Source organism: Microtus oregoni, unplaced genomic scaffold, assembly GCF_018167655.1.
Source record: "Microtus oregoni isolate MIOR12 unplaced genomic scaffold, Mior012 000008F_ref0000371, whole genome shotgun sequence".
Lineage (NCBI taxonomy): Eukaryota > Metazoa > Chordata > Mammalia > Rodentia > Cricetidae > Microtus > Microtus oregoni.
Window position 1 is genome coordinate 48,524,546 of NW_024543067.1, and position 26,492 is coordinate 48,551,037.

Genomic DNA, 26,492 nt, shown 5'->3' on the forward strand with positions numbered 1-26,492 from the left:
GGAATATTAGTGGGGATTGTATTGACACTGTGGATAGCTTTTGGTAATATAACCATTTTCACCATGTTAATTATTCCAGTCAACAATCATGGGAAGTTTTTTCATCGTCTAGTGTTTTTTTTTTTCTTCCAATTTCTTTCTTTTGTTTCTTAATAGTTTTCATCATGGAGGTCTGGTGTAAGAGGGCCTTCTGTCTGTGTGTTGGTTTTATTCGTTAATGAATAAAGAACTGCTTTGAGCCTATGGGAGGGAAGAACAGAACTAGGCAGGGAAAGTTAGGCTGTATGCTGGGAGAAAAGGGGGCAGAGTCAGGGAGAAGTCATGGAGCTGCTGCCAGAGTCAGACATGCTGAAACTCTGCCATGCCAAAACTTTGTCGATAAGCCACTGCCACTTGGCAATACACAGATTAATAGAAATGGGCTAAATCAAGATGTAAGCATTAGCTAATAAGAAGCTAGAGTTAACGGGCCAAGCAGTGATTTAATTAATACAGTTTCTGTGTGATTATTTTGGGTCTAAGCTAGCCGGGCAGCCGGGAATCAAGAAGCAATCTCCTTCCAACAGAGGTCATTCACCTCCTTGCTTAGGTTTATTCTTAGGTAGCCATTTTATTTTTTAAGCTGTTGTAAATTCTTTTACTCCACTTCTCCCCATTTCTCACCATGGTCATTGTTGGTATGTAGAAAGGCTTTAATTTTTGTGTGTTGAATATGTATCTTTCTACCTAGTTAAAAGTGTTTATTAGATCTAAGAGTCTTGTGTGGGATTCTTTAGGGTCTCCTAAGTTGTCTGCAAATAAAGAAAAATCGACCTTTTTGCCTTTTTATGTATTTTATATCCCTTTGATACACTTCTCATGTTCTTCTGTTCTAGTTAAGATTTTAGGCACTATACTAAATTAATAGTGGATTGGATACCTGTTGAAAGGAGCTGCGGGCCGCTTCCTGCCACCCAGCTCCCAGCCGCCTGGCTAGCTTATGCCCCAAAATAACAACACGGAAACTCTATTCTTTTAAACACTGCCTAGCCCATTATATCTAGCCTCTTCTTGGCTAACTCTCACATCTCGACTAACCCATTTCTAGTAATGTGTGTAGCACCACACTACAAAGTGGTGGCTTACCGGAAAGGATTCTAGTGTACGTCCATCTTGGGCTGGAGCTTCATCACGTCTGCCCTGGAGAAGAGTGGCATGGCATCTGGCTCACTTCCCTTCTTCCCAGCATTCTGTTCTGTCTACTCCACCTACCTAATTTTCTGACCTATCAGGCCAAGAAGTTTTCTTTATTGATTAACCAATGAAACAACAGATTGACAAATGACCTTTCCACATCAGATACTCTTATCTTGGACCTGTTTTTAGAGCCCATACTGTCAGTTCTCTTCTTACTGTAACATTAGCTATAGGTTTATTATATGTGAATGAATGAAATGAATGAAATTTATGCCCTAGCAATGCTGAAGCATGCATGGACATGGACAGCCTATATATGGCAATTCTGTTGAACCTGTTCATAATGATGGTCTAAGTTGATGAGGACAACTGACTAGGTTTCTTTCTCAAGAGGGCACCAGATCTCATTACAGATGATTGTGAATCACTATGTAGTTATTGAGAATTGAACTCAGGACCTTTGGAAGAGCAGACAGTGCTCTTTGCCACTCTTTTGTTGACTTGTTATATGTAGACTTTAATATATTTGAGCATTTTCCTTCTATTCTTTACTTTTCCCATGAATTTTCATTATTTCTTGAACTTTATCAAAGGTATTTTTGCATCTAATGGTATTATCCAGATTTCGGTCCTTAAGTCTATTTATATGATTCTTTTTTTGTTTGTTAAACCATTTGTGCTAGGTATTTTTTTTTTTTTGTCAACATGACACAAAGCTAGAGTCATCTGGGAAGAAGGAAGCTTAATTGAGAAAAATGCCTCTCTATCACATTGTCGTATGGGCAGTTGATTAATATTGATGTGGAAGGACCCAGCCCACTGTGGGCAGGTGGTTATATAAACGAGGAAGCTTAGTGAGTCATGAAGAGTATGGTGGTTTGAAAGAAAATGCCCCCCCCCCAAAGTGACACTATTAGGAGATGAGACCTTGTTGGAGTAGGTGTGGCATTGTTGGAGGAAGTGTGGTCTGTAGAGGTGGGATTTGAGGTCTCATACATGCTCAAGCGATGTCCAGTGAGGCAGTTCACTTCTTGTTACCTGCTAGATGTAGAACTCTCAGCTCCTCTCCAGCACTATGTCTGCTTGCACACCTCTGTGTCCCGCCATTATGATAATGGACCAAACCTCTCAAACTATAAGCCACCCCATTAAATATTTTCTTTTATAAGAGTTACTGTGGTTATGGTGTCTCTTCATAGCAGTAGAAACCCTAGGTCATAGAGCCAGCCAGGAGGCAGAATTCCTCCATTACCTAGCATTCCTCCATTACCTCTTCTTCGGCTTCTGCCTTGAGTCCCAGTGATGGATCATGACCTGGGAGTTATAAGTTAAAATAAACCTGTTCTTCCCCAGGTTTCTTATGGTCATGGTGTTTATCACAGAAATAGAAAGCAAATTAGATACCACCCTTGCATCATGAAGCAGAACTAACATAGCCATGTTGTTTGATCTTGATGTGCTCTGGATTTGTTTAACTGTTTTAATGAATTTTTGTGTGCATATTTTTTGTATGTATATTCATTGTGGAAACTAGTCTGTGGTTTTTCTCTGTTGTGTCTTTATCAGATATTACTATCACAGCAACACTCAGATTCACAAAAGGGCTTGTATTTGTATTTGTAGAACAATTTGAGAAGGATGAGTGCTAACTCTTCTTTGGAAGTCTGGTAGAGTCAGTGGTGAATCTTTTTAGTCCAGAGATTTGGGGTAGGTGGAACTGCTTACTGCTAGTTCAGTGTCATTGCTTGTTATGGATACTTTTATGTTGTTGGGTCTCTTAATTTTGCTAGGACATATGTATTGTGAAGAATTTTTTTCATTTATATTTTCCAGTTATTTCAGAATATGTTTTCAAATTATTTTCTAATAATCTGAATTTCATGAGAATTTATTGTACCTCTTTTTATTTATTTATTTGTTTATTGGTTTTTATTCAAGACAAGATTTCTCTGTAGCTTTGGTCTATCCTGGACCTAGCTGTTGTAGACCAGGCTGGCCTCAAACACACAGAAATCCTCCTGCCTCTGCCTCTTGAGTGCTAGGATTAAAGGTGTGCAGCACCACCACCTGGCTCTTTTTTATGTCTTATGGGGGTGAATCTTCTGTCTCTTTCTTTTGGTTAGATTGAATAAGTGCTTATCAGTCTTTCTTTTTTTTTTCAAAGAGACAGCTCTTTGGTTTAGGTTTATTTACTTTGTTTTCTTATTCTCCATTTCATTAATTTTCTCTGGTGTTTATTAGTTCTTTCCTTCTTCCAGTTTTAGATTTGTCTTGGTCTTGATTTTCCTATGATTTTAAAGAACATCATTAAGTTATTTATTTGAGCTCTATCCATGAGTTTTAATCTAACCATCCATAGCTATATAAACTTTGATTTTTCAAACTGTCTTTGCTGCATCTCAGGAATTCATTTTCATTTAGCAATATTTTTTATTTCCTCCTTGATTTCTTCAGTGTCTATCTAGTCATTCAATAGTATGTTTTCAGTATCCCAAGTATTTATGTAAATTGAAAATGTATATACACACATATATATTATATGTTGTTAATTTTAGTTATATTCCACTATAATATGATAGGATACAGAAAAATCCCAACTCATTTATATTTGCTAAGACTGGTCTCATGGCATAAAATGTAGGCTGTTTCAGAAACTGTTACCTGAACCTCTGGGAAGAATATATATTTGATAGTTTTTGAATGCAATAGTCTCTGTTGTGTCCATTCGATGTGTAGAGCAGTCTAGCTCTTTATGTGTTGATTTCCAATCTGGTAAGAGTAGGTACTGAAGTCCCCCATTATATTAGATCATACCTGTCCTACTATATCTATCAGTATATGTTTATGATGCTGGGAGTGCCAACATTTCGTGCACATATATTAACAGCTATTTTCTTTGTGTTTCCCTTTGTTATTATCTAGTGGCCTTTTAATGTCTTTTGCTACTTTGGGTGTAGTAGCAGGAGCGGTGGGGCTGCGTCCCCAGCACTCCAGCCGCTTGCTAGCTTATGCCTGAAATAATTACAAGGACACTGTATTCTTTTAAACACTGCTTGGCCCATTTCTATCTAGCCTCTTCTCGGCTAACTCTCGCACCTGGACTAGCCCATTTCCACTCATGTGTGTAGCACCCCAAGGTGCGCTTACCAGGAAGATTCTAGCCTACGTCCATCCTGGGTCGGAGCTGAATCGCGTGCATCTGCCTGGGAGAGGGGAGCATGGCGTCTCTGAGCTCACTTCCTCTTCCTCCCAGCATTCTGTTCTGTTTACTCCACCCACCTATGTTCTAACCTATGAGGGCCAAGCAGTTTCTTTTTTTTTTTCTTATAAAATATTCATTTATTATTTTATTATTTGGTCCCTAATAGATTTTTTTCTTTTTTTATTGAGAAAAGGAGAAGAAAAAAAAAAACAAGTTTCCACCTCCTCCCAGCCTCCCATTTCCCTCCCCCCCTACGCCCCCTCCTCCCACCCTTCTCCCCCTCCCCCCACTCCTTTCCCCTTCCCTCTCCAGTCCAAAGAGCAGTCAGGGTTTTCTGCCCTGTGGTAAGACCTAGGACCTCCCACCTCCGTCCATATCTAGGAAGGTGAACATCCAAACTGGCTAGGCTCCCACAAAGCCATCACATTACGTAGGATCAAACCCCCGTGCCATGGTCCTTTGCGTCTCATCAGCCCTCATTGTTCGCCATGTTCAGAGAGTCCAGTTTTATCCCATGCTTTTTCAGTCACAGTCCAGCTGGTCTTGGTGAGCTCTCAATAGATCAGCTCCACGGTCTCAGTGGGCGGGTGCATCCCTCGTGGTCCCGACTTCTTTGCTCATGTTCTCCCTCCTTCTGCTCCTCATTGGGACCTTGGGAGCTCAGTCCAGTGCTCCAGTGTGGGTCTCTGTCTCTATCTCCATCCATCACCAGATGAAGGTTCTATGATGATATGCAAGATATTCGTCAGTATTGCTCTAGGATAGGGTCATTTCAGGTTCCCTATCCTCAACTGCCCAAGGAACTAACTGGGGACCTCAGCTTGGGCACCTGGGAGCCCCTCTAGGGTCAGGTCTCTTGCCAACCCTAAAGTGGCTCCCTTAACTAAGAATTGTGGTTCCGTGCTCCCCTGTCCAACCTTCCTTTATCCCAATCCTCCTGTTTTCCCAAGGCCCGACCTCCTTCCCTTCTAACTTTTCTCTCCCCATCTCCCCTTACCCCCATCCCACCCCACCCCCAAGATCCCAATTTTCTCCCCGGCAATTTTGTCTACTTCCCTTAGCCAAGAGGATAACTATATGTTTTTCCTTGGGTTCCCCTTCTTACTTAGCTTCTTTAGATTCACCTATTGTAGACTCCGTGACCCTTATTTATGGCTAGAAACCAATTATGAGTGAGTACATCCCATGTTCATCTTTTTGGGTCTGGGATACCTCACTCAGGATAGTGTTTTCTATTTCCATCCATTTGCATGCAAAATTCGAGAAGTCGTTGTTTTTTACCGCTGAGTAGTACTCTAATGTGTAGATATTCCATACTTTCTTCATCCATTCTTCCATTGAAGGGCATCTAGGTTGTTTCCAGGTTCTGGCTATTACAAATAATACTGCTATGAACATAGTTGAACAAATGCTTTTGTCATATGATAGGGCATCTCTTGGGTATATTCCCAAGGGTGGTATTGCTGGGTCCAGGGGAAGGTTGATCCCGAATTTCCTGAGAAACCGAAACACTGACTTCCATAGTGGTTGCACAAGATTGCATTCCCACCAACAATGGATGAGTGTACCCCTTCCTCCACAGCCTCTCCAGCAAAGGTTATCATTGGTGTTTTTGACTTTAGCCATTCTGACAGGTGTAAGATGATATCTCAAAGTTGTTTTGATTTGCATTTCCCTGATTGCTAAGGAAGTTGAGCATGACCTTAAGTGTCTTTTGGCCATTTGAACTTCTTCTGTTGAGAATTCACTGTTCAGATCAGTGCCCCATTTTTTAATTGGGTTAATTAGCATTTTAAAGTCTAGTTTCTTGAGTTCTCTATAAATTTTGGAGATCAGACCTTTGTCTGTTGCGGGGTTGGTGAAGATCTTCTCCCAGTCAGTAGGTTGCCTTTGTGTCTTAGTGACAGTGTCCTTTGCTTTACAGAAGCTTCTCAGTTTTAGTAGGTCCCATTTATTCAATGTTGCCCTTAATGTCTGTGCTTCTGGGGTTATACATAGGAAGCGATCTCCTGTGCCCATCTGTTGTAGGGTATTTCCCACTTTCTCTTCTATCCTTTTCAGTGTGTTCGGGCTGATATTGAGGTCTTTAATCCATTTGGACTTGAGTTTTGTGCACGGTGAAAGATGTGGGTCTATTTTCATTCTTCTACAGGTTGACATCCAGTTGTGCCAGCACCATTTGTTGAAGATGCTTTCTTTCTTCCATTGTATACTTTTAGCTCCTTTATCAAAAATGAGGTGTTCATAGGTTTGTGGGTTAAAATCCGGGTCTTCTATACGATTCCATTGGTCAACTTCTCTGTTTTTATGCCAGTACCACACTGTTTTCATTACTGTAGCTCTGTAATAGAGTTTGAAGTCAGGGATGGTAATGCCTCCAGAAGATCCTTTATTGTATAGGATTGTTTTGGCTATCCTGGGTTTTTTGTTTTTCCATATAAAGTTGATTATTGTCCTCTCCAGATCTGTGAAGAATTTTGATGGGATCTTGATGGGGATTGCATTGAATCTATAAATTGCCTTAGGTAGAATTGCCATTTTTACTATGTTGATCCTCCCAATCCAAGAGCAAGGTAGATCCATCCATTTTTTGGTATCCTCTTCAATTTCTTTCTTCAATGCCTTAAAGTTCTTGTCAAATAGATCTTTCACTTCCTTGGTTAGATTTACCCCAAGATATTTTATGCTGTTTGTGGCTATCGTGAATGGTGAAGCTTCTCTGATTTCCCTCTCTGCTTCCCTATCCTTTGTGTATAAGAGGGCGACTGATTTTTTGGAGTTGATCTTGTATCCTGCCACATTACTAAAGGTGTTTATCAGCTGTAAAAGTTCTTTGGTGGAGTTTTGGGGGTCGCTTAAGTACACTATCATATCATCTGCGAATAACGAAAGTTTAACTTCTTCCTTTCCAATTCGAATCCCCTTGATCCCATTATGTTGTCTTATTGCTATTGCTAGAACTTCAAGTACTATATTGAAGAGGTATGGCTAGAGTGGACATCCTTGTCGTGTTCCTGAGTTAAGCGGGATGGCTTTGAGTTTCTCTCCGTTTAATTTGATGTTAGCTGTCGGCTTGTTGTATAAAGCTTTTATTATATTTAGGTATGACCCTTGTATCCCTAATCTCTCCAAGAATTTTAACATAAATGGATGTTGAATTTTGTCGAATGCTTTTTCAGCATCTAATGAGATGATCATATGGTTATTTTCTTTCAGTTTATTTATATGCTGGATTACATTGATAGATTTTCGTATGTTGAACCAGCCCTGCATCTCAGGAATGAAGCCTACTTGATCATAATGGATAATATTTCGGATGTGTTCTTGGATTCGGTTTGCCAGTATTTTGTTGAGGATTTTTGCGTCGATGTTCATGAGTGAGATTGGCCTGTAATTCTCTTTCCTGGTTGAGTCTTTGTGTGGTTTTGGTATCAGAGTAACTGTAGCTTCATAAAAGGAATTAGGTAATGACCCTTCTGTTTCTATATTGTGGAATACATTAAGGAGTATAGGTATTAGCTCTTCTTGGAAGTTCTGGTAGAATTCCGCATTGAAACCATCTGGTCCTGGGCTTTTTTTGGTAGGGAGGTTTTTGATAACAGCTTCTAATTCTTCGCGACCAACAGGTCTGTTTAGATTGTTCACCTGGTCCTGGTGTAACTTTGGTATATGGTATTTATCTAAAAAAGTGTCCATTTCTTTTACATTTTCCAGTTTTGTGTTATACAGGCTTTTGTAATATGATCTGATGATTCTCTGAATTTCCTCTGTGTCTGTGGTTATGTCCCCCTTTTCATTTCTGATCTTATTAATTTGCGTATTCTCTCTCTGCCGTTTGATTAGTTTGGATAGGGGTTTATCAATCTTGTTGATTTTCTCCAGGAACCAGCTTTTTGTTTCATTGATTCTTTGGATTGTTTTCTGTGTTTCTATTTTGTTGATTTCAGCCCTCAGTTTGATTATTTCCAATCTTCTACTCCTCCTAGGTGAGTCTGCTTCTTTTTTTTCTAGAGCTTTCAGGTGGGCTGTTAAGTCTTCAATATGTGCTTTCTCTGTTTTCTTTAAGTGGGCACTTAGTGCGATGAACTTTCCTCTTAGCACTGCTTTCATAGTGTCCCATAAGTTCGAGTATGTTGTTTCTTTATTTTCATTGAATTCAAGGAAGACTTTAATTTCTTTCTTTATTTCTTCCTTAATCCAGGTATGGTTCAGTAGTTGACTGTTCAGTTTCCATGAGTTTGTAGGCTTTCTGGGGGTAGCATTGTTGTTGAATTCTAACTTTAATCCATGATGATCTGATAAGACGCCGGTGGTTACTAATATTTTTTTGTAACTGTGTAAGTTAGCTTTGCTACCGAGTATGTGGTCAATTTTCTAGAAGGTTCCATGAGCTGCAAAGAAGAAGGTATATTCTTTCCTCTTCGGGTGGAATAATCTATAGATGTCTGTTAAGTCCATTTGCTTCATTACCTCCATTAATTCTCTAATTTCTCTGTTAGGTTTCTGTTTGATTGACCTGTCCATTGGTGAGAGAGGAGTGTTGAAGTCTCCTACTATTAGTGTGTGTGGTTTGATGGCTGCCTTGAGTTTTAGTAATGTTTCTTTTACATACGTGGGCGCTTTTATATTAGGGGCGTAGATATTCAGGATTGAGACTTCATCCTGATGAATTGTTCCTGTTATGAGTATAAAATGTCCCTCTCCATCTCTTCTGATTGATTTAAGTTTGAAGTCAGCTTTGTTAGAAATTAGTATGGCCACACCTGCTTGTTTCTTAGGTCCATTTGCTTGATAAGCCTTTTCCCAGCCCTTTACTCTGAGGAGGTGCCTGTCTTTGTGGTTGAGGTGTGTTTCTTGTAGACAGCAGAATGTTGGATCCTGTTTTCGTATCCAATCCCTTAGCCTGTGCCTTTTTATAGGTGAGTTGAGCCCATTGACATTAAGTGATATTAATGACCAGTGGTTGTTAACTCCGGTCACTTTTTTAGTAGTAGGGTTTGTGTGTTTCCCTTCTTTGAGTTGCGCTGGTGAAAGGTCTCTAGATGACTGAGTTATTGTGGGCATTGTTGGACTCCTTGGTTAGTGATTTTCCTTCTATAATTTTCTGTAAGGCTGGATTTGTGGCTACGTATTGTTTAAATTTGTTTTTATCCTGGAAAATTTTGTTTTCTCCATTTATAGTGAACGAAAGCTTGGCTGGATATAGTAGTCTGGGCTTGCATCCATGATCTCTTAGTTTTTGCAGTACATCTATCCAGGACCTTCTGGCTTTCATGGTTTTCATAGAGAAGTCAGGTGTAAGTCTGATAGGTTTACCTTTATAAGTAACTTGGCCTTTTTCCTTTGCGGCTCTTAATATTCTTTCTTTATTCTGTATATTTTGTGTTTTGATTATTATATGGCGAGGGGATTTTTTTTTTGATTCAGCCTATTTGGTGTTCTGTATGCTTCTTGAACCTTCATAGGTACTTCTTTCTTCAGGTTGGGAAAGTTTTCTTCTATAATTTTATTAAGTATATTTTCTGTACCGTTGAGCTGCACTTCTTCTCCTTCTTCTACTCCAATTATTCTTAGGTTTGGTCTTTTTATTGTGTCCCAAATTTCCTGGATGTTTTGTGATGAGAATTTGTTGGTTTTGCTGTTTTCTTTGATCAGTGTGTTTATTTTCTCTATGGTATCTTCAGTGTCTGATATTCTCTCTTCTATCTCTTGTAATCTGTTGTTAGTACTTGTCTCTGTCATTCCTGTTCGTTTACCCAGATTTTCCATCTCCATTCTTCCCTCGGTTTGTGCTTTCTTCATTGCTTCCATTTCATTCTTCATGTCTTGAACCGCTTCCCTAACCTGTTTGTTTGCTTTTTCTTGTTTCTCTTGGTTTTCTTGCGTGTCTTTGAGCGATTTATTCATTTCCTCTACCTTTTTGTTTGTAATCTCTAATTGTTTATGGCAGTTTTTCACCTCCTGTTTAAGGTCCTCTATTATTTTCATATAGTTCACTTTTGAGTCTATTTCTTCTGTTTCTTCAGGAGTAGGGTGTACAATTCTTCTTATTTCGGGATCCCTGGTTTCTGGTGGTGTCATGTTGCCTTTCAGGTTGTTGGAGGAATTCTTGTATTGGTGCCTTCCCATCTCTTCCTTCAAATGGAGCCAGGAGAGGCCTGGTCTCTTGGTCCAGTCTTTGCTGTGATTGACTCTCTGGGTATATCTCTTCAGTGTAGAAGCAGGAACCGTTCCCGTCCTGATGGGATTCCTCAGCAACTAAACAGGGCTGCCAGTAGCCCAATGATCCAGGGCCAACAGGATGAATGGAGCAAGGGGTGGGGGGGGGGTGGTATCCAGGAGCGCGCAGGAAGCCTGGCGCCAGAGCTGAAGGTGCCGGGCTCCCTTACAGGGGACCCTGAGGCCTGCCCGGTAGGCAGGCACTCACCGCTCTGGGGGGTTCGCCTTAGTTTAGGAGCTTAAAACTGTACTTGAGCACTGGTCCTAGCATACAGCAGGGCAGGGTTGGGGAGGGGTGCTGGGGGGGCTGGGTCGTGCAAAAGAAAGACAGCCCTGTAGAAGGAGCTGGGGGAGGGGGTTTGTGCTCTCTTCTGGGACAGTCCGCCCCTGGATAGCACACACTCACCCGTCCTGATGGGATTCTTCAGCAACTAAACAGGGCCACCAGTAGCCCAATGATCCAGGGCCAACAGGATGAATGGAGCAAGGGGGGGGGAGGTGGTATCCAGGAGCCTGCAGGAAGCCTGGCGCCGGAGCTGAAGGTACCAGGCTCCCTTACAGGGGACCCTGAGGCCTGCCCGGTATGCAGGCACTCACCGCTCTGGGGGGGTCGCCTTAGTTTAGGAGCTTAAAACTGTACTTGAGCACTGGTCCTAGCATCCCAAGCAGTTTCTTTATTGTTTAACCAATGAAATCAACAGATTGATATATGACACTCCCACATCACTTCCCCTTTTTCTGTTTAAACAAAAAAAGGAAGGCTTTAACTTTAACATAGCAAAATTACATATAACAAAACAATTATCAAGTAAAAATTACAATAATCTTTATCATAACTAAGGAAAACTATAACTATAACTAACTATTCTTAACTCCATCAAAGACTCCAGAGAGATGCAATATTACCTAAGCAAACAAGAAAAAAGCAATTTTCAAAACTCTAGAAATGACAGAGACATCTCGCTGCCTGTACACTCACCCAAAGTTCCTCTGTACCGTTGGGGCATCAGTCTTCAGCCTTCAGGCCCATAGTATCCAGCAGACATTTCCATGAAGCAGGAAAATTCAAAGGCAGTCACTATCTGCTTGTCCTGAAGAATGTCTTGCAGACTCTTTCATGAATCAGGAACCCCGAAAGATCATCTCACCTTTAGGCAAGTTCAGTAGTTCTCTCTCTGCGGGTTCTCTGTGTCCAGTCAATAGTCCAGGCAAGAGCAGTTTTCTTGCCCAAATGGCTATCAAACTCCATAAGGATCCTCTTCGATGCCCATCTTCTTCTTGAAGTAGATTGGTGCTGCCAGGAGCAGAGTGTCTCATTGTCATGAAAAACCCTAAGTTATTAAAACATTTAAAATGCCATATTCTATAATCTTTGAAAAATATTAAGAATGCCTATCTAACTGAAATGTATCTCTATATATATAGAAAATCTAACTAACATGACTACAAGCTTGACTATTACTGATGATTATCCATTAACCTATATTTCTTAATTATACATTACATTTTTTAATGAACTACACTATCACAATATCTTAATCAATAGCAGAAATATGCATATACATATAACAAAATTGACCTTAAATCTCTATCAATAAAGCAAAATCTATACTAATACAAATTATTCATATCTATATCATATCCCCCTTTAAATATTAAAGAATGTTTATAAACCATATTTGGGAACATGGGCGCGGTTTTTTCTCTCCAAACTGCTTCCTGCTGAATGGGGGCGTCGTTAATTAGGTCTTTCATGGTATAACCTGTGTTCTAGTTTTATCTCATTTGGCAGTTGAGCGAAGTAATTTTCTGAAGATGTTCACAGCAACCCTTTCCTCAGCATTCAAATAATTCAAAGAGAGCATAATAACATACAGTATCAAAATTCTCTGTGTATTTTCCATCCTTGTGTGCTTTATTTTAACCTCTATTTTGTTTATTTTTACTTTTATTTTTTTTCTGTATCTTTGACCTGGAATAACTCTGTAGACCAGGCTGTCCTTGACCTCTCAGAGATCCGCCTGTCTCTGCCTCCCAGGCATTGGGATTAAAGGTGTACACTACTGCACCTTGAACTCACAGAGATCTGTTTGTCTCTGCCATCTAGGCACTGGGATTAAAGGCCTGTGCTACCACACCTTGAAGTCACAGAGGTCAATCTCCCTCTGCCTCCCAAGTGTTGGGATTAAAGGTGTGTACTACCACACCCAACTACTCTCTTTCCTTTTTTTTGTTTTTTACTTTAAGAACAACTTTTAGTCTGCATATATTTTTAACACACTGTAAACCATTTAGAAGTTTTCTTTGTCTTTGAATCTTTCTTTTCTGTATATCTCTCTTTTTCTGACCACATGAGTCTTTAATTTACCAAGCAATATCAGTAGGACTAAAGCCGTGGCTTTGACGGCTGGATCCAGCCCATTCCTTAGCTTTCCAGCCTCATGGCTGAGGTACTGGCTGTAGCCATGTTTACTGCCACAACTCTATGGCATTTCAAGGTCCCTGCCAGCAAGTTAGTTGCAGCATTATGTCCACAGACAACACACAAGTCCTCTCTCTGTAGTCGGCCCTCCTGCCTCAAACAGTCAGAGTTTGTCCTGGCAGGATGGCCCAGAAAGCCAGCATTTTTAAATGGCGCAGCTTTTTTCCTGCTACGGCTGAAAACCGAAAAGCATGTGTTCAGCTTTTCGTCAACACCGTTTAAGTGTTTCGTGGTAGGACCTCTTAAGAGCTGCAGGGTTTTGCAACTAAAGCTGAGTCAGGAAGCCTCTCTTAGATGAGAGTGCTTGCTTCTAGCAAGCAGAGCAGACCCGAGAAATTGCTGTTACTAAGAAAACATGCTTTACTCTTTCCCAAGATTTCTCAGGCTTTCCGTGGATACAGTTGTCCACACGTCTGGGCGCCATTTTGTAGTAATAGGAGCGGCGGGGCTGCGTCCTCAGCACCCCAGCCGCCTGCTAGCTTATGCCCGAAATAATTACATGGACACTGTATTCTTTTAAACACTGCTTGGCCCATTTCTATCTAGCCTCTTCTCAGCTAACTCTCGCACCTGGACTAGCCCATTTCCAATCATGTGTGTAGCACCCCAAGGTGCGCTTACCAGGAAGATTCTACCTATGTCCATCCTGGGTCAGAGCTGAATCGTGTGTGTCTGCCTGGGAGAGAGGAGCATGGCGTCTCTGAGCTCACTTCCTCTTCCTCCCAGCATTCTGTTCTGTTTACTCCACCCACCTATGTTCTAACCTATGAGGGCCAAGCAGTTTCTTTATTGCTTAACCAATGAAATCAACAGATTGATATATGACACTCCCACATCATTTGGGGTTTTAATATACTTCACATATCAGGTTACCTGTATTGTCTTGATCTCAGTTGTGATTAGTTTGGTACACATATGTGCATCCTTTCACTTGCAGTCTGTGGTACTTTTGCCATTAGATTTCTTGGAGACATTTCATAGTTGGATGTTGTCAGTCATTCTGTCTTGCCTGGTTCCCATAGTTGTTAAGTCCCAAAGAAATCACACAGAGGTCTATATTAGTCATAAACTAATTGGCCCATTAGATCAGGCTTCTTATTAACTCTTATAACTTATATTAGCCCATTATTCTTGTCTATGCTAGCCACATGGCTCGGTACCTTTTTCAGTGAGGCAGTCACATCTTGCTTCTTCTTCACAACTGCAGAGGAAAGGGCTTCCTTCTTCCCAGAATTCCCCTGTTCTCCTTGACCCACCTCTACTTCCTTTCTGGTTGTCCTGCCTAGACTTCCTCCCTGGTTACTGGCCAATCAGCATTTGTTTAAAATATAATTGACAGAATATAGACCATTGTCCCACACCACTGTTGGGTGTTTTTAACATTTCATAGCTAGCCATTGTCTTTCAAATAAAGAATTAAGACTATGTATGGTTCGAGTTATTGCTGAATCCTTGAATTTTTGGATACTTTTTCTGTTTGGTTGGATTGTTATTTCTTTTTAATTATTTACTACAGTGTTGGATTGTTGGTCATAAATTGATTTAGTTTATGCTTCTCTTGAAATTTCCCTTTTCCCAGTCAATTTAAAAACATTACTTTGCTAGATACGGCAATGTTTAATGACTATTAACTCAGGAGGATCAATTCCTAGTACCACTCAGAGAGGAGGAAAGGGCTATTGTAACAAAAGCAGTAGGACACCAAACAATATAAAGAAGTACACTGAAAGTCAATTGGCAGGTGTGGCAGCAAGATAATTTAGTAACTGATGGTTCTTGCCACCAAGACTGAGGATGGGAGGAAAGAACTGACTCCTGTGGGTTGTTCTCTGATCTCCGTGCTACAGGCTGCACTTATGACTGTACATGTCTATGCGCGCATGCACACACACACACACGTAAATACATACATACATACAGACTGGTGAGATGGCTCAGTTGGTACAGTGCTGGCTTTGTAAGTACAAGAACCTCAAGTGAAAGATTATGCATGCTAATTCTAAATTAGGAGGCAGGGGCAGACAGGACAATCCCTGGTGCTCCCCAGCCTATCAGTTTAGTTGATTCCATGGGATTCAGGTTCAGTGGCAGACCTTGTTTCAAAAAAATAATGTGGAGAGTGATTGAGGAACGTACTCTATATTGACCTCTGGTTGCCACATGCACTCTAAAACAGCAAATGCCCGCGGTAATGTAGAGTGTATTGTGAAGATAAATTCGGTAAATGTAAAAAGAGGTATAAAAATAAAAAACTTTTGAAAAATGATAAAAAGACAAAATATTGCTAAACAAAATTTGCTAAACAGAAGAGGAAATGCATGAGACCAAAAATGAAGGATACAATATGAATTAACACTGTTTAAAAGATGCATTGTTGGAGCAACTGCTTGGTCTTCAGGGAAGAAGTTGATATTGGAAGGGTTTACTTTTCCTACAGTGTGTGCTAGTGCTGTACCTGTACAAGTATCAAATGTCACTTTATAGTAGCTTCCCTTACTGTAGCAGGGTTCATATGGAGCTTTGCAACTGACAAGTCAGAAACTCTGACTTCTTCAGCCCACATTCCTCAGTTTGCACATGCAAGGGTGGGTACAAAGTAAGGAGCTATCTCCAGAGTTTGTTGTGAGTGGAAAAAGCAAACAATTGTATTATATTTTCCAACATGTTAAGCATCAAGTACCTGTTTGAAGCAGTGTTGCTGTAATGTCACTTAGTCTACTGGGCTTGTGGGTAGGCCTGCAAGCCGTCACCAGGGCTGCCTAGCTTTCCTTTGGGTATAGTTTCTAATTAACCTCCATAACACAGAGGGCCACATGGTTAGAGCCACATGCTGCTTGCTTCTTTTTGGTGAATCATCTTTCTTTTTTTCTGCACCTTTAACCTGTCCTAGCTCTTCCTGTATGTTCCTAGTTCTTCCTGTATGTTTTTCTAATCTTTTCTTTCTTTGGAATATTTTTAAAAAGTCCTTTTAATTCATGTGTGCATATGTGTCTGTGTATGTGCGTCACATGCACATAAAAGCGGATAACCCCAGAATGTGTCAGATCCCCTGGTTTTGGAGTTACAAACCATTGTGAGCCATCTGGGAGGGTTCTGAGAACCAAACGTGAATCCTTTGCAAGAGAAGTATGTGCTCTCAATTTCTGAGTCATCTCTCATACCCCTAGAATCTACTCTGCTATTTTGATTGATGCTTCTCATTCTCCACTTCACCCAGAGGCTTGCAGTTGCCGTCTTATTCAGAAGCCTCAGTTCTAATAGCATTTTAATGGTTTCTGTGGGATTCCCTATATTAAAAATCATATGCACAAATACTAGTTCTATTCTGGTTTGTATTCAACTTTTATTTTATTTATTTATTTATTTATTTTTGATTTTTCGAGACAGGGTTTCTCCGTAGCTTTTGGTTCCTGTCCTGGAACTAGCTCTTGTAGACCAGGCTGGCCTCGAACTCACAGAGATCCGCCTGCCTTTGCCTCCCGAGTGCTGGGATTAAAGGCGTGCGCCACCACCGCCCGGCCAACTTTTATTTTATATTAATTTTTCTTGATGGTTTTCTTTGGTGAGATCTACCAGCACAAAACTGAATAGAAGTCAAAAGCGTGTACACCATTTTTATGCACAATCTGGGGGAATGCATTTAGTCTCTGGCCATTGAGGGAGATGTTGTCTGTGTGCAGTTTCATAGTTGTACATTACCAGATTAAGGAACTTCCCCTCTAGTTCTGGTTTGTTGAATGCTGTAAAAATATGTTAAATTTTTTGAAAGTTAATTTGATGTGGGATATCCTTCTGTATATGTGTTGATTTTATTGGTTAATTAATAAAGCTGTTTTGTTTTGACCAATGGCTTACCAGAGTAAAGCCAGGCAGGAAATAGAGAAAGAGTAGGCAGAGTTAGGGAGACATCATGTAGCTGTCAAAGGAGAAGGTCATACCAGAACGTTACCCAGTAAGCCACAGCCTCATGGCGATATACAGATTGATAAAAATGGGTTAATTTATGATATAAGAGTTAGCCAGGAATATTCCTAAGCTAATGGCCAAGCAGTGTTGTAAAATATATATATATATATATATATATATATATATATATATATATAGTTTCTATGTGATTTTTCTGGTCTAGACAGCTGAAAACAAAATGCAGCCTCTGCCTACGTTAATTTGTTAAGGTCTTTGTGGTCTTTGTGGTTGAGCACAAGAAAAATAGTGTAATTTCTTCAGCATGGTTTTATATGTCTTCCTGTGTTGTAACTTAAAAAATTATTACTAGTCATTACATCCCGGCGCTGGCAGCTTCCTTCACAGGTGTCCTATAACCTGAGTTTTTAAAACCTAGTGAACTTTGGCATTACAAATTTTTGTATTAATTGCATAATTTGTCATGATTTTCAAGGAAAAGTAATGCTTTTTATAATAATAATTTTCAAAGCCTTTACCGTTGTAAAGTTAATCACTTATAGAAAGGTTTGTATTTGCAGAATTCCAAGTCATTGTTAATTTTAAATCATTAGTAGAAAAACAAGTATACCTTTACAGCTAATGGTTTATCTTTTGAAAACAACTCAGAGTTGGCTTAAGGAAATGTGCATTCCTAATGCAGATTGAAAGAGATGATGCAAATTCAATCAGCCTTGGGCTTGTTTCACACTTTAAAACTGTCTTTGCCTACAGTATAAACAACTTGAATGTTCTATTTATTTTTAACATTGCCATCTGTCACTGTGAGATGCCACATTGGAAAGATACAGCTATAGTTTGAGTCTGAAAACTTAAAGCTCCCTATACTATTATACAACAAGGGCAACAGGAAATTTTTTCCCTTTAAAGCTATTTTTTTTATGATCTTAATGTGTTCAATAATTTGTGTAGATAAAAATGAAACTGAGTTTTTGTGGCCTAACCAAGACAGCAAATATCCTTGGTGCTTAAGGGGAAAAAAAGTAAGTTTGAAAGAACAAAAGGAAAAAAAAAGTAGTGAATAATAGGATATAGTTTGATGGAAGAAGCTGCAGTCCTGCTATGAGCGGAGAAAATACATCTTTGGGTTTGTGTTGCTTAGTATTCATGGAGAAATATTGATATCTTTTTCCACTTTGGAAATAGCCTCAATTGTTGTCTCCTCTCCTTTCCGATCCACATTGCTTCCATTCCATGATACTGTCCCCACCGATCTTAGATTCTATTGTCCTGCCTATATTCTCTGATTTCTTACATGGATGCCTTCTATTGACCTGTCTTCAACTTCGGTGATTCTGCCTTCTGCTCTGCATAGTTTCTCTTGCGCTTATGTAATAAATTCTTAAATTTTCATGTCATAGTTTCATTATTAGGGTCAACACCTGATCTTTTAAAAATAATTACCTTCATGAAATTCTGTCATTATCTAGCCTTATCTGTGAGAGAGGGAGGGGAAAGAAAAAGAAGTAAGAAAAAGAGGAGACAGGAGAACCATTGAGAAAAGCTGCTGAAAAAAGCAAGTTTTCTCTGTGTGTGTGTTCCTTCAGACTATTTTTTAATGACTCCAACTTCCCAACGTTAAAAAAAATCACCAGACCAAAAGATTCCAAGCAACCTTATCTTCTTTTTCATATGTACGTATATGTATGCTTGTATGTATGTATGTGTGTATATGTATATATACATATATATCATAAACTTAAAAGCATAGCACACAAACAGTACAACCATCCAGCACACGAAATAGTTAGTATATAAGAATGTGAAATTAACCAGGCAGTTGTGGCACACACCTTTAATCCCAGCTTTCAGAAGGATCTCTGAGTTTGAGGCCAGCCTGTTCTACAGAGTGAGTTCCAGAACAGCCACAGCTACACAGCAAAACAAACAAATAGAATGTGAAATTAAAGTGTACTTTTGAGCTATGAGCTTCTAAACAGAAAAGACTAGGGACTTAGATAAACCTCTCTGACCATTATTAAAATAGCTGGACAGAAATTTTTAGAAAGCCAGCTTAAATATTGTGGTCATTTAGTAGAGTAATAGTATTGGATTCTCTCCTTGAGCCTATGACCCATGGAACCATATGTTCCTTATAAATTATCACAGTGCCCATGGATCTTAGCATCTGTCAGCCTTCATCGGAGAAGCTTCTCCTTGGCATAGGTGGCAATTAACACAAAGACCCAATTGATCATGTGCAGAGAACAAAAGACTGTAGAGTGTTCAGTCCCAGATTGGACATTACATTTCTCATGCTAGGGCTCAGGGAATCTGTGTAGAAGAGGGGGCAGAATGATTGTAAGATCCAGAGGTGGGGGTGACTTCAAGGAACATACAACAAGACAGATGCACACGTGAAATGATGTCATACATAAGACCAGTGCATGCTTTAGCCAGACAAAATCCCATGTTAGAGGGCAGGAAGGCAGAATGCAGTTCCTCCACTAGCTGAGAAGACATTAGCATTTGATGGCTGTTAAGAGAGGGAGAGAGAGAATTGTTTTGTTGTTGTTGTTTTAAATCAGGTAAAGCAGAGCACACCCCAGTCTCAAAGCCAGCTGGGCCACACAAACTGGACCAGCTGGGCAAAGAAGTAATTCTTTTTTAAAAGGAATCTTAAAGTATGATGTGATGGTATGGGCAGGTTGAGAGGAGGGTGATAAGGGGAGGAGTAGGGGAGTATGAATCTGTTCAGAATGCATTCTGTGTGGGGATCTGATTTTCTGAACTCTCTCTGCAGACATCAGGAATACAAGTAGTACACAAACATATGAAGGGAAAACCCATATATTTATAATAAATAAATCTTTAAAAATATGTGAAATTCTCAAAAAAAATAATGTTTTTTAAATCTAAGAAAAGGAAATATAAAAATATCAATTTGAACTAATAGAGAGTTAACAAAACAATGAACAATCAGAATTAAGCTAAAGTAGAAGGAGCTATGTCTGTCTGGAATCTGTTCATTTTTCTCTGTGTTGGAGCTTAAGCCAGGTCTCAGGTATGCTAGACAAGTCCCTACTCTTAGTTCTCCTCCAAGTTCCTATTCATTGATTCATGTTGTATAATCTCCCGCTCAGAAACAAAATCTATGTAATTGATATAGATAAGTTTTTGGTTTAAAACTTTTCCAAAGACAGCACAAAATATTTTTATTGCATGTATTTAATGTGTGTGTATGTGTGTATGTATACACATGTGTGTGTCCATGTCACGATATATGTGTGGAGGTCAGAGGACAGCTTGTATGAGTTATTTCTCTCTTTCTGTCCATCGTGAGTCCCAGGGATGGAACTCAGATCTTCAGGCCCAGCAGCAAGTGCAGTTACCTGCTGAATCATCTCTTGGGCTCTAATTATAGTATTTATAGCACAATGGTGGGAGAAGGAGCCTCTTTAGATGGTCACATAAATAGGCTGCATGATGTATTTTTGTTCTCTGCTTGGTAATAACCAGTTTTGTTTCCCCTGGTAGCAGATACAGAAATAACTTTGGGGAATAATTTTATAGTTCAAACATGTAACTGATGAGATATTTTGATTTATTTAAGAAGTAATTTAATATGACACCTTATCATAATAGTTTTGAAATTAAGAACAAAACCTAAAATTTTTGGTAGTTTTTGGTTCGTTTGTTGTTTGGAGTAGTGCTGTGGTGGAGTCCAGGGCCTTGGCTGCATGCTGGTCAAGGCTGTGTCTAGAGCAGCATTCCCAGCCTGCAATGTTGGATTTATTTAATTAGTAGTTCTTTGAGAGTTTCATAAACATATTTTTGTTAGACCTACCCATCTCCCTCCTACTGTGTTCTTTTAAGGCAAAACTTCCTTGTAGTGTTCTTCTAAAAAAGTGATCTTCTAATATCTTGCTTTCTTTCTTGTTTTATTTGTGAAGTTGCTAATTCCAGTTCTTTCCTTTATTTCCTTTTTCTCTCTCACTCCTTCCTTCCTCCCTTCTCTCCTTTCTTCCTTTTTTCATTCCTTGACTTTCTAGCTTCTTTATTGTCATGTTCCTTCAGTGCCACTTTAATTGAAATGATCACACTTTTCCTCTCCTATTTGGAATGTTGTCTTAAATATTCTTCCTGCTGAACGCAAACATGCATGAGGCTGGCACTATAAGAATTGCGTTTGGCCTGGACAGATGACTCAATGGTCAAAAGCAGTGATTGTCCTTCCAGAAGATTCGGGTTCAGTTCCTAGCATCCACGTGCTGTCTCACAGTTCTATGTAACTCCTGTTTCAGGGGGCTCTGACACCTTCTCCTGGCCTTTGTGAGTACCAGGCATGCAGATAGTACATAGGCACACATATAGGTAAAACACTCATAACAAGAATAAAATTAAAATTATAATAAATTTTAAAAAAGAGGATCAGGTGATAAAACCAGTATCTTTTATGGAAGCGTCAGGGGAGTGTTAGAATGCCCGAGTCAGTTTCCTCTCTGAATATACTATAAAGATTATGTCAAAATAATATTTTCTCTTTTTTGTTTTGTTTTTGAGACAGGGTTTCTCTTTGTAACAGCCCTAGCTGTCCTGGAACTAACTCTTGTAGACCAGGCTGGCTTCGAACTCACAAAGATCTGCCTGTCTCTGCCTCCCAAGTGCTGGGATTAAAGGCACGTGCCACCACCACTCGGCTATCAAGATAATATTTTCAGCAAAAGAACCCTAGAAAATTTATGATGGCTTTCCTCTTTCCTTCCCTTTCCTTCCATTTTATGCAATTTTTGCATCCTTTGTGCCTGATACATACTTTAAAACAGTTTCTGACTTCTGCTTATGAACAAAAGCTGTTTCCACTAGAGACATCAAAATGTTTTCTAACTTCTCACATCCCCTTCAGATTGTGTTAGGATGGGCCCCTAGCCACAGTTGTCTATTCTAATTAGTCTTTGCCATTTTAAGATATCATTTCAAGTATTAGTTTCATTCATTAATCATATTTATTTATTATCTTGTGTGGTGCTAGAAGTCTAACCCTAGTCCTCATTCATGATAGGCCTAGTGCCTTGCCAGTGAGAAATAATAATGCTCCAATCCCCTGGTCAGTAATTAAATAGTGTATAATACATGCTGTAGCTGAAATAGAATACAACAGATGGAACTGCAATTTTGGGGGAATTGAGAGGGAGTGATGGGGGCGTGGATAAAGCAGTGAACTATATGATATAGCAGGTAAGTGCTGTGGAGAAAAATACAGCTGAGAGAGGGGTTCAGAAGCTGAGCACCTAGGATATCGTTCATACGGGGTTGAGATTTCAGGGACGGGACTGTTGGAGCATCACTTGTGAGCAAAGATTATAGCCTGCAAATGTGCCGTTAGGAAGGCCAGAGAGCTAGAGAGAGAATGGAGGGTTTAGATCAAAATGGGAAAGGTTGATTTCACATCCTCTGGGCCTAGGTGCTGCTGTGGGGCTTTTGATGGTATTTGGGAAGGTAAAGAAGATTATAAGCAGAACAATTGCTTGATTTAATATATTTTGTCAAAAGAATCGTTTTAGTGGCTGCCTTAGAGGTAAAAGAAAAGAGTCACACAGTGGCTGCTAAGGTGACCAGGCAAGTGGTGATGGTATGTGGGACAAGAGAGTGTTAATTTTCTATATATATTTGGCCGTAACTTCAAAGAATTTGCTGACACTGTGGAGATTTTGAAATAAAAGTTAAGAATATAGCCAGTTGCCTCCCCGGTGGATTCTCTTGTGCCTCCTACACACACCAAGGCACATCCTATTCATATCTCACAGATGATAGCTCTAAACGCTTTTTAATGTGAAGGAAAAGATGACAGGTGGCTTCCCCTTTGCCATAGGTGTGCAATAGTTGACACAATATAGTGCATTTTTCATTTAGAGGAACTTTCAAAATTTTTATTTTAAAATAATGTCTTAGAAGTTGCAGAAATAGCACAGAGAGGTCCCTTGTACTTTTCACTCCTCCGAGTTGTTACGTCTTACATAACGAGTTATGTAGTGTATAATGAAAAGCAGGAAAATGACATTATCCCAATAGTTAGCCATAATGTAGACTTTACCCCCGGATCTGCCAGTTTTTGTGTACACTTTCTTGTCTGCTTCGACTTGCCATAGAGAAAAGCCTTTGGTTTTAACATGAGGGTTTGGTGTCGTTAACTGTGCAGTTCTCTCACAGCTACATACGCTTTTGTGGAGTTTGTTTCTTGTACCTGTTAATGTTGTAGGTAATACAAGGGCCTTGTGGATTATACTAAGTACTAGCAAAGTGACTTTTCTACATTATATGTTTTTCTTCTTTTCCCACCTTTATTCTTTGTGTTTGTGTGGAGGGCATATATGTATCTAGACATTTGTGTGGATGTGTGCACACCCTTGCATGTATGTGGAGTTCAGAGGTTGATGCTGAATGTCTTTCTCAAGCACTCTCCAACTTATTTATTTATTTATTTATTTATTTATTTATTTTTTTGAGACTTTCTCACTGAACTTGGAGCTAACCAGTTCGGCAAGACTGTTTGGCCAGTTAGCACCAGGTATCTTGCCTGTCTCTTCCTCCCTGGTGTTGAGATTATAGACACCTTCTACTGCACCAGGCCTTCTGTATGGGTGCTGGGGATCTGAATCAATTATGCATGCCTGTGTGGAAGCCACTTTACAACCTAGCCCCAGCACTGGCTTCGTTCTTATTTTCTTTTTCTGACCATTGCCCTCCGTTGCTTGTGTTTATATTGAGCAAAGAAAGGTTTGGGAGGGAGAGGTGTTTTTAATTTGAAATTCAGAAAGATTGGATTTGCTTTCTCTGTCATGAATAAATTCTAGGAGCCTTACATCCTGCTCAACAAAACCCTCAAGTCCACAGCTTTTCCATTAGTGGGAACTTAACTTGCTTTGTTCCTGCATCCTTTTGTATTTTAAAATCAAATCAATTCATTACTTTCTCTACTGTGGCTTGCCATTTAGCAACAATTTTATATTCAAAGCTATGTTCAAAAATGGAGGAAAGAGTTAGTGTAATGAACGGTCTTGCACGTGTGTAACTCCTGTGAGCATTGTCTCTGCCGCCTCATAGCTGTGCACTTTTGGCGTGTTTCTCAGCCTCTCTGTGCATCTGTAAGATCAGATAACAGTATCAGCTGCATAGAGTTAGGATGAAGATTTTAGTAAAACTTAGAATTGTGTCTGATATGTAATAATGATTTTGTTGAAGAAAACAATATCTGATGGTAGAATTTACATTGGAATTAGTAAAACCTCAGTTGGAACAGGAAGTATATCAGTGTTTTCCGGTTCAGTGGTGATAATGTAGGGTAAGTGAAGATTCTCTTCAGTGTGTATATATAATGTTTTAATAGTCATAGCCAAGGCTGGTTGAATGCTCATTTGGCAGAGGTTGCTGAGAGTTGAGGATTGCTTCATTTGCTGGTCAGTGTTTCCAGTAGAGGACAGGAAGCTCCTTAAAGACAGTGGTGAAGTGAGCCTCTCCCCTGTGCAGTGAAAGGTCCTTTGGAAGCTCTGAATTTTCCATTTTGAGCAAACTTCTTTTTTCCGTGATCCATGCATAATCGTCATTCTTAGAACTTTCCATGAAGAGTCAGTGTCAATGGATGCATTTTAGAAACATGTCAGTAGCATCACATGCACAACTTAGCATCAGCGGAGACACTGAAGGTTGGTCCCCTTAGCCTGCTGCAGTGGGTTTTATGACTCAGCCTTTTACTAGCAATACTTCCTACTTGATTACTTACTTTTCTTATCTTGGCTTTGCTCTAACATGCCTCGTTTTGTCAGTTACACTGCCCCCACCCACTTAGCAAATACAAATAACTGAATAGTAAGGAACTGGCAAAGCATGAAGGGCACAGTTAAATGGCAGTTTTCTAGGACTGCTTTCTGAACAGGAAGCACTCACCTGTGGGAGGCTGATGGGTGGAGCCATGCTGGTGAAGCCTGTTCTGCAAGTGTGAGCTTAAATTGGGGCGTTCCTGTGGTGTGGCAAAGCTGCTCTGACTGAGAGAGGAGGATTAAGCTTCTAAGGCCGAGCTCTTACAGAGGCTGGCTCAAACAGGCCTGAAATCTGGGCCAAGTGCTTCTGAGAGGGGGACCTGGAAACAGCTGGCACCTCCAAGTGTGGTGAAGACCTGGCCAGGAATGCTGACATGCTGGATAAGATCTGAGCTGGTGTGTGATTGTGCTGTATTCTTAAGCTGTTGGGGAATGCACAGCTCCCATTGCCTGCCGACTCTACTGCTAAATACAGCCACAGAGTAATTTTAAATACTGATCTTAAAACTTTCACCACAGCAAGAGGTAAGGAGATTTCAATCCGTCTTTCAATATTTCATTCAAACTACTTTTGGACTAATTCCTTGGTTCTATTTTTAGATCATATTTGAGCACATGTTACCTTGGTTCTCAAGTGCGTTCTGATTCAGTATTTATCTGGAAATGAAATAATAACATTAATATTTGTCTTGTTTGTAGAGATATATTCACTTCTTAAAGTAGAATTTGTCAATTGTGCTTCACAGGTGTTATTTTCCCAGAGAGTTTTAGTAAACATTTATTTTCTGCTATTTTTGGTCAGCTTAGTTGGTAATGCCTTCTAGACCTGAGTTAATGTAATAGAAGTTTTCATTATTAAATGAGTGTGTGTGTGTGTGTGTGTGTGAGAGAGAGAGAGAGAGAGAAAGAGAGAGAGAGAGAGAGAGAGAGAGAGAGAGAATATATTTCTTGTGGGCTAATAGTGTTTCAGTGCTTGATTAATGGAAAATGAGCAGTGCCCTGGAAAGGCTGCTTTGGTTAGCATAAGGAAGGAAATCCCCTTCTGCCCATTCCTGCCAGCACTCTGCTCCTTCCAGCACTGCCTTCTGTAAGGACAGTTGTCTCCACTCTCAAAGGACTATGTATTCCCAGAGACTGAATGGCTAGGTCATGTTCATTGCTGCTTTGACAATGAAGCATTTTTATTATATTATTTCATGAGCACTACATGGAAATAAGTATTTTCTCTAAATCACAAATCAGCTCAGTTATTCTTTTTTTCTTTTCAAGGTTGACCTACCATTGCTTAAATTGTAATCAGTATTGTAATTTTCAAAATATTAGGTGGAGAAGTTTCAGAATTTGGAGTTCTTTTTTATAGCCAACTTTGCATCTGTCATTCAGTCAAATGATCTGAAAGCACAACTTTTGCTCCTTCCAAGCGCTAAGAAATATTGTTGTGTATTTAGTAGAAGAGCGCAGAAATGTAAAATTAGGTAGAAAATTACAGGAGGGAAAACTGGAAACCATCCAGCCTTTGTCTGTGCCCTCTGATCAGCTTGGGTCTTTCATGGAGTTGTGTGGTCAATTGGAACAAACAAGGTCTGAAAAGCAGTCAGATTCTTGGTCAGTCATGTACCAAGGGAAGATTACTGAAGTTTTCAGAACAAAGGGAAAGAGAAATTGTAATGGGGAAAATGACACAGAGCACTTG

At 39.8% G+C, this 26,492-nt stretch overlaps 1 protein-coding gene across 3 annotated transcripts in view; it reads left to right on the plus strand.

Moving 5' to 3' along the window:
• The window catches only part of Arhgap32 (Rho GTPase activating protein 32), a 233,797-nt gene that overhangs the window by 169,424 nt on the left and 37,881 nt on the right, over window positions 1–26,492 (plus strand). Inside the window, exon 1 of one of the 3 annotated variants that reach the window (XM_041657644.1) lies at window positions 25,008–25,324. The exons of the other annotated variants lie outside the window; for them this stretch is intronic. The gene's annotated coding sequence lies outside the window, so the exon portion shown is untranslated. Of the gene's footprint in view, window positions 1–25,007; window positions 25,325–26,492 lie in introns of those variants that run through there. 3 annotated transcript variants of the gene reach the window in all.